Consider the following 6,133-nt stretch of genomic DNA (forward strand, 5'->3'; position numbering starts at 1 on the left):
GGGTTAGGGTTAGGGTTAGGGTTAGGGTTAGGGTTAGGGTTAGGGTTAGGGTTAGGGTTAGGGTTAGGGTTAGGGTTAGGGTTAGGGTTAGGGTTAGGGTTAGGGTTAGGGTTAGGGTTAGGGTTAGGGTTAGGGTTAGGGTTAGGGTTAGGGTTAGGGTTAGGGTTAGGGTTAGGGTTAGGGTTAGGGTTAGGGTTAGGGTTAGGGTTAGGGTTAGGGTTAGGGTTAGGGTTAGGGTTAGGGTTAGGGTTAGGGTTAGGGTTAGGGTTAGGGTTAGGGTTAGGGTTAGGGTTAGGGTTAGGGTTAGGGTTAGGGTTAGGGTTAGGGTTAGGGTTAGGGTTAGGGTTAGGGTTAGGGTTAGGGTTAGGGTTAGGGTTAGGGTTAGGGTTAGGGTTAGGGTTAGGGTTAGGGTTAGGGTTAGGGTTAGGGTTAGGGTTAGGGTTAGGGTTAGGGTTAGGGTTAGGGTTAGGGTTAGGGTTAGGGTTAGGGTTAGGGTTAGGGTTAGGGTTAGGGTTAGGGTTAGGGTTAGGGTTAGGGTTAGGGTTAGGGTTAGGGTTAGGGTTAGGGTTAGGGTTAGGGTTAGGGTTAGGGTTAGGGTTAGGGTTAGGGTTAGGGTTAGGGTTAGGGTTAGGGTTAGGGTTAGGGTTAGGGTTAGGGTTAGGGTTAGGGTTAGGGTTAGGGTTAGGGTTAGGGTTAGGGTTAGGGTTAGGGTTAGGGTTAGGGTTAGGGTTAGGGTTAGGGTTAGGGTTAGGGTTAGGGTTAGGGTTAGGGTTAGGGTTAGGGTTAGGGTTAGGGTTAGGGTTAGGGTTAGGGTTAGGGTTAGGGTTAGGGTTAGGGTTAGGGTTAGGGTTAGGGTTAGGGTTAGGGTTAGGGTTAGGGTTAGGGTTAGGGTTAGGGTTAGGGTTAGGGTTAGGGTTAGGGTTAGGGTTAGGGTTAGGGTTAGGGTTAGGGTTAGGGTTAGGGTTAGGGTTAGGGTTAGGGTTAGGGTTAGGGTTAGGGTTAGGGTTAGGGTTAGGGTTAGGGTTAGGGTTAGGGTTAGGGTTAGGGTTAGGGTTAGGGTTAGGGTTAGGGTTAGGGTTAGGGTTAGGGTTAGGGTTAGGGTTAGGGTTAGGGTTAGGGTTAGGGTTAGGGTTAGGGTTAGGGTTAGGGTTAGGGTTAGGGTTAGGGTTAGGGTTAGGGTTAGGGTTAGGGTTAGGGTTAGGGTTAGGGTTAGGGTTAGGGTTAGGGTTAGGGTTAGGGTTAGGGTTAGGGTTAGGGTTAGGGTTAGGGTTAGGGTTAGGGTTAGGGTTAGGGTTAGGGTTAGGGTTAGGGTTAGGGTTAGGGTTAGGGTTAGGGTTAGGGTTAGGGTTAGGGTTAGGGTTAGGGTTAGGGTTAGGGTTAGGGTTAGGGTTAGGGTTAGGGTTAGGGTTAGGGTTAGGGTTAGGGTTAGGGTTAGGGTTAGGGTTAGGGTTAGGGTTAGGGTTAGGGTTAGGGTTAGGGTTAGGGTTAGGGTTAGGGTTAGGGTTAGGGTTAGGGTTAGGGTTAGGGTTAGGGTTAGGGTTAGGGTTAGGGTTAGGGTTAGGGTTAGGGTTAGGGTTAGGGTTAGGGTTAGGGTTAGGGTTAGGGTTAGGGTTAGGGTTAGGGTTAGGGTTAGGGTTAGGGTTAGGGTTAGGGTTAGGGTTAGGGTTAGGGTTAGGGTTAGGGTTAGGGTTAGGGTTAGGGTTAGGGTTAGGGTTAGGGTTAGGGTTAGGGTTAGGGTTAGGGTTAGGGTTAGGGTTAGGGTTAGGGTTAGGGTTAGGGTTAGGGTTAGGGTTAGGGTTAGGGTTAGGGTTAGGGTTAGGGTTAGGGTTAGGGTTAGGGTTAGGGTTAGGGTTAGGGTTAGGGTTAGGGTTAGGGTTAGGGTTAGGGTTAGGGTTAGGGTTAGGGTTAGGGTTAGGGTTAGGGTTAGGGTTAGGGTTAGGGTTAGGGTTAGGGTTAGGGTTAGGGTTAGGGTTAGGGTTAGGGTTAGGGTTAGGGTTAGGGTTAGGGTTAGGGTTAGGGTTAGGGTTAGGGTTAGGGTTAGGGTTAGGGTTAGGGTTAGGGTTAGGGTTAGGGTTAGGGTTAGGGTTAGGGTTAGGGTTAGGGTTAGGGTTAGGGTTAGGGTTAGGGTTAGGGTTAGGGTTAGGGTTAGGGTTAGGGTTAGGGTTAGGGTTAGGGTTAGGGTTAGGGTTAGGGTTAGGGTTAGGGTTAGGGTTAGGGTTAGGGTTAGGGTTAGGGTTAGGGTTAGGGTTAGGGTTAGGGTTAGGGTTAGGGTTAGGGTTAGGGTTAGGGTTAGGGTTAGGGTTAGGGTTAGGGTTAGGGTTAGGGTTAGGGTTAGGGTTAGGGTTAGGGTTAGGGTTAGGGTTAGGGTTAGGGTTAGGGTTAGGGTTAGGGTTAGGGTTAGGGTTAGGGTTAGGGTTAGGGTTAGGGTTAGGGTTAGGGTTAGGGTTAGGGTTAGGGTTAGGGTTAGGGTTAGGGTTAGGGTTAGGGTTAGGGTTAGGGTTAGGGTTAGGGTTAGGGTTAGGGTTAGGGTTAGGGTTAGGGTTAGGGTTAGGGTTAGGGTTAGGGTTAGGGTTAGGGTTAGGGTTAGGGTTAGGGTTAGGGTTAGGGTTAGGGTTAGGGTTAGGGTTAGGGTTAGGGTTAGGGTTAGGGTTAGGGTTAGGGTTAGGGTTAGGGTTAGGGTTAGGGTTAGGGTTAGGGTTAGGGTTAGGGTTAGGGTTAGGGTTAGGGTTAGGGTTAGGGTTAGGGTTAGGGTTAGGGTTAGGGTTAGGGTTAGGGTTAGGGTTAGGGTTAGGGTTAGGGTTAGGGTTAGGGTTAGGGTTAGGGTTAGGGTTAGGGTTAGGGTTAGGGTTAGGGTTAGGGTTAGGGTTAGGGTTAGGGTTAGGGTTAGGGTTAGGGTTAGGGTTAGGGTTAGGGTTAGGGTTAGGGTTAGGGTTAGGGTTAGGGTTAGGGTTAGGGTTAGGGTTAGGGTTAGGGTTAGGGTTAGGGTTAGGGTTAGGGTTAGGGTTAGGGTTAGGGTTAGGGTTAGGGTTAGGGTTAGGGTTAGGGTTAGGGTTAGGGTTAGGGTTAGGGTTAGGGTTAGGGTTAGGGTTAGGGTTAGGGTTAGGGTTAGGGTTAGGGTTAGGGTTAGGGTTAGGGTTAGGGTTAGGGTTAGGGTTAGGGTTAGGGTTAGGGTTAGGGTTAGGGTTAGGGTTAGGGTTAGGGTTAGGGTTAGGGTTAGGGTTAGGGTTAGGGTTAGGGTTAGGGTTAGGGTTAGGGTTAGGGTTAGGGTTAGGGTTAGGGTTAGGGTTAGGGTTAGGGTTAGGGTTAGGGTTAGGGTTAGGGTTAGGGTTAGGGTTAGGGTTAGGGTTAGGGTTAGGGTTAGGGTTAGGGTTAGGGTTAGGGTTAGGGTTAGGGTTAGGGTTAGGGTTAGGGTTAGGGTTAGGGTTAGGGTTAGGGTTAGGGTTAGGGTTAGGGTTAGGGTTAGGGTTAGGGTTAGGGTTAGGGTTAGGGTTAGGGTTAGGGTTAGGGTTAGGGTTAGGGTTAGGGTTAGGGTTAGGGTTAGGGTTAGGGTTAGGGTTAGGGTTAGGGTTAGGGTTAGGGTTAGGGTTAGGGTTAGGGTTAGGGTTAGGGTTAGGGTTAGGGTTAGGGTTAGGGTTAGGGTTAGGGTTAGGGTTAGGGTTAGGGTTAGGGTTAGGGTTAGGGTTAGGGTTAGGGTTAGGGTTAGGGTTAGGGTTAGGGTTAGGGTTAGGGTTAGGGTTAGGGTTAGGGTTAGGGTTAGGGTTAGGGTTAGGGTTAGGGTTAGGGTTAGGGTTAGGGTTAGGGTTAGGGTTCGGGTTAGGGTTAGGGTTAGGGTTAGGGTTAGGGTTAGGGTTAGGGTTAGGGTTAGGGTTAGGGTTAGGGTTAGGGTTAGGGTTAGGGTTAGGGTTAGGGTTAGGGTTAGGGTTAGGGTTAGGGTTAGGGTTAGGGTTAGGGTTAGGGTTAGGGTTAGGGTTAGGGTTAGGGTTAGGGTTAGGGTTAGGGTTAGGGTTAGGGTTAGGGTTAGGGTTAGGGTTAGGGTTAGGGTTAGGGTTAGGGTTAGGGTTAGGGTTAGGGTTAGGGTTAGGGTTAGGGTTAGGGTTAGGGTTAGGGTTAGGGTTAGGGTTAGGGTTAGGGTTAGGGTTAGGGTTAGGGTTAGGGTTAGGGTTAGGGTTAGGGTTAGGGTTAGGGTTAGGGTTAGGGTTAGGGTTAGGGTTAGGGTTAGGGTTAGGGTTAGGGTTAGGGTTAGGGTTAGGGTTAGGGTTAGGGTTAGGGTTAGGGTTAGGGTTAGGGTTAGGGTTAGGGTTAGGGTTAGGGTTAGGGTTAGGGTTAGGGTTAGGGTTAGGGTTAGGGTTAGGGTTAGGGTTAGGGTTAGGGTTAGGGTTAGGGTTAGGGTTAGGGTTAGGGTTAGGGTTAGGGTTAGGGTTAGGGTTAGGGTTAGGGTTAGGGTTAGGGTTAGGGTTAGGGTTAGGGTTAGGGTTAGGGTTAGGGTTAGGGTTAGGGTTAGGGTTAGGGTTAGGGTTAGGGTTAGGGTTAGGGTTAGGGTTAGGGTTAGGGTTAGGGTTAGGGTTAGGGTTAGGGTTAGGGTTAGGGTTAGGGTTAGGGTTAGGGTTAGGGTTAGGGTTAGGGTTAGGGTTAGGGTTAGGGTTAGGGTTAGGGTTAGGGTTAGGGTTAGGGTTAGGGTTAGGGTTAGGGTTAGGGTTAGGGTTAGGGTTAGGGTTAGGGTTAGGGTTAGGGTTAGGGTTAGGGTTAGGGTTAGGGTTAGGGTTAGGGTTAGGGTTAGGGTTAGGGTTAGGGTTAGGGTTAGGGTTAGGGTTAGGGTTAGGGTTAGGGTTAGGGTTAGGGTTAGGGTTAGGGTTAGGGTTAGGGTTAGGGTTAGGGTTAGGGTTAGGGTTAGGGTTAGGGTTAGGGTTAGGGTTAGGGTTAGGGTTAGGGTTAGGGTTAGGGTTAGGGTTAGGGTTAGGGTTAGGGTTAGGGTTAGGGTTAGGGTTAGGGTTAGGGTTAGGGTTAGGGTTAGGGTTAGGGTTAGGGTTAGGGTTAGGGTTAGGGTTAGGGTTAGGGTTAGGGTTAGGGTTAGGGTTAGGGTTAGGGTTAGGGTTAGGGTTAGGGTTAGGGTTAGGGTTAGGGTTAGGGTTAGGGTTAGGGTTAGGGTTAGGGTTAGGGTTAGGGTTAGGGTTAGGGTTAGGGTTAGGGTTAGGGTTAGGGTTAGGGTTAGGGTTAGGGTTAGGGTTAGGGTTAGGGTTAGGGTTAGGGTTAGGGTTAGGGTTAGGGTTAGGGTTAGGGTTAGGGTTAGGGTTAGGGTTAGGGTTAGGGTTAGGGTTAGGGTTAGGGTTAGGGTTAGGGTTAGGGTTAGGGTTAGGGTTAGGGTTAGGGTTAGGGTTAGGGTTAGGGTTAGGGTTAGGGTTAGGGTTAGGGTTAGGGTTAGGGTTAGGGTTAGGGTTAGGGTTAGGGTTAGGGTTAGGGTTAGGGTTAGGGTTAGGGTTAGGGTTAGGGTTAGGGTTAGGGTTAGGGTTAGGGTTAGGGTTAGGGTTAGGGTTAGGGTTAGGGTTAGGGTTAGGGTTAGGGTTAGGGTTAGGGTTAGGGTTAGGGTTAGGGTTAGGGTTAGGGTTAGGGTTAGGGTTAGGGTTAGGGTTAGGGTTAGGGTTAGGGTTAGGGTTAGGGTTAGGGTTAGGGTTAGGGTTAGGGTTAGGGTTAGGGTTAGGGTTAGGGTTAGGGTTAGGGTTAGGGTTAGGGTTAGGGTTAGGGTTAGGGTTAGGGTTAGGGTTAGGGTTAGGGTTAGGGTTAGGGTTAGGGTTAGGGTTAGGGTTAGGGTTAGGGTTAGGGTTAGGGTTAGGGTTAGGGTTAGGGTTAGGGTTAGGGTTAGGGTTAGGGTTAGGGTTAGGGTTAGGGTTAGGGTTAGGGTTAGGGTTAGGGTTAGGGTTAGGGTTAGGGTTAGGGTTAGGGTTAGGGTTAGGGTTAGGGTTAGGGTTAGGGTTAGGGTTAGGGTTAGGGTTAGGGTTAGGGTTAGGGTTAGGGTTAGGGTTAGGGTTAGGGTTAGGGTTAGGGTTAGGGTTAGGGTTAGGGTTAGGGTTAGGGTTAGGGTTAGGGTTAGGGTTAGGGTTAGGGTTAGGGTTAGGGTTAGGGTTAGGGTTAGGGTTAG

This window comes from Sorex fumeus, unplaced genomic scaffold (assembly GCF_029834395.1).
Source record: "Sorex fumeus unplaced genomic scaffold, SorFum_2.1 ptg000193l, whole genome shotgun sequence".
Taxonomy (NCBI): domain Eukaryota; kingdom Metazoa; phylum Chordata; class Mammalia; order Eulipotyphla; family Soricidae; genus Sorex; species Sorex fumeus.